We start from the raw sequence: 998 nt of genomic DNA, 5'->3' as shown, positions 1-998 counted from the left end.
TGTCAGACAGATAATGTGCTGACACAAGGTTTAAGGGAGGCACATCTCATATAGACTCGTGAAAACCCAATTATCACACTTATGAGGTACAAAAGGATCAGTTTGAGATTTTTACTCTACTTGCAAGCTAACAAGTTACTTTGCCATATGTAAATATATATGTGTGTACACACACACACACACACACACACACACACACACACACAGAAAAAATATGAGGCTTCTGAGTCAGAAACAAAAACAGTTAATCCTTCAAGGCAAAGCAGCAGCCAGAGCAACATCTTGTGTTGGTTCCCAAACCCCATCCACACAGGGAGACTGGAGTGAGGGCCAGATGGTACCTGCACACCCAGTGGGGTGTGTTACAAGAGAGGAAGCCTGAAATTAGGAAACACTGATCTTATATATAACTGCTGGCCATCTGCCCGTCCTCCTCCTCCTCCTCGAGAGAGAGAGGAACCTTATCTTTACTCTAGGATGTAAGCAAGTCTTCTCCAGGAGGGGAGGGAGAGTTCTTTATCTTTACTATCCTGGACCATCTCCAGGTAGAGAAACATCCTGGGATGTCTGCTTATACAAATGTAGGAAAAGAGCCCGCTGACTTGGTAAGAGTGATGCCATTTTGAAGTACAGCAGCTGTGATAATTGATGTTTGACTCCTGCATACCAAGGTGTTCCCATAGCATAGGTAACCCCTCATAAAAATGTTTATCTAACCTCTCCAATGGTCACATTTGCAAGAAAGTCTAAGGCACGACCAGCTGCACACGTTTTTATATACCAAAAAAGCTTGGTATATAAAGGCTGTTTCCTGGAGGGCAGGTGCAGGAATCCTGTTTCAATATGGCTTCTGTTCACAAGTCCCTGTTTCTTTCTGGATTTGTCTGCCCCTCTTTCTTGGGCCCCTCAGCTTTCTCAGCCTTTGGAGGTAGGTTTGCATATACCTGCTCACCATGGAACAACAAACATGCTTGAATTGGTTGTAAATGCTTTTGATC

General features: G+C 43.9%; 1 pseudogene; it reads right to left on the bottom strand.

Annotated features, from left to right (window-relative positions):
• On the bottom strand, positions 1–98 carry LOC123630955 (annotated as a pseudogene).
• Between the last annotated feature and the right edge of the window lie 900 nt (positions 99–998).

Source organism: Lemur catta, chromosome 1 (assembly GCF_020740605.2).
Source record: "Lemur catta isolate mLemCat1 chromosome 1, mLemCat1.pri, whole genome shotgun sequence".
Lineage (NCBI taxonomy): Eukaryota > Metazoa > Chordata > Mammalia > Primates > Lemuridae > Lemur > Lemur catta.
The sequence above is the reverse complement of the archived record's forward strand: the minus strand, read 5'-3'. Positions and strand labels throughout refer to the sequence as shown.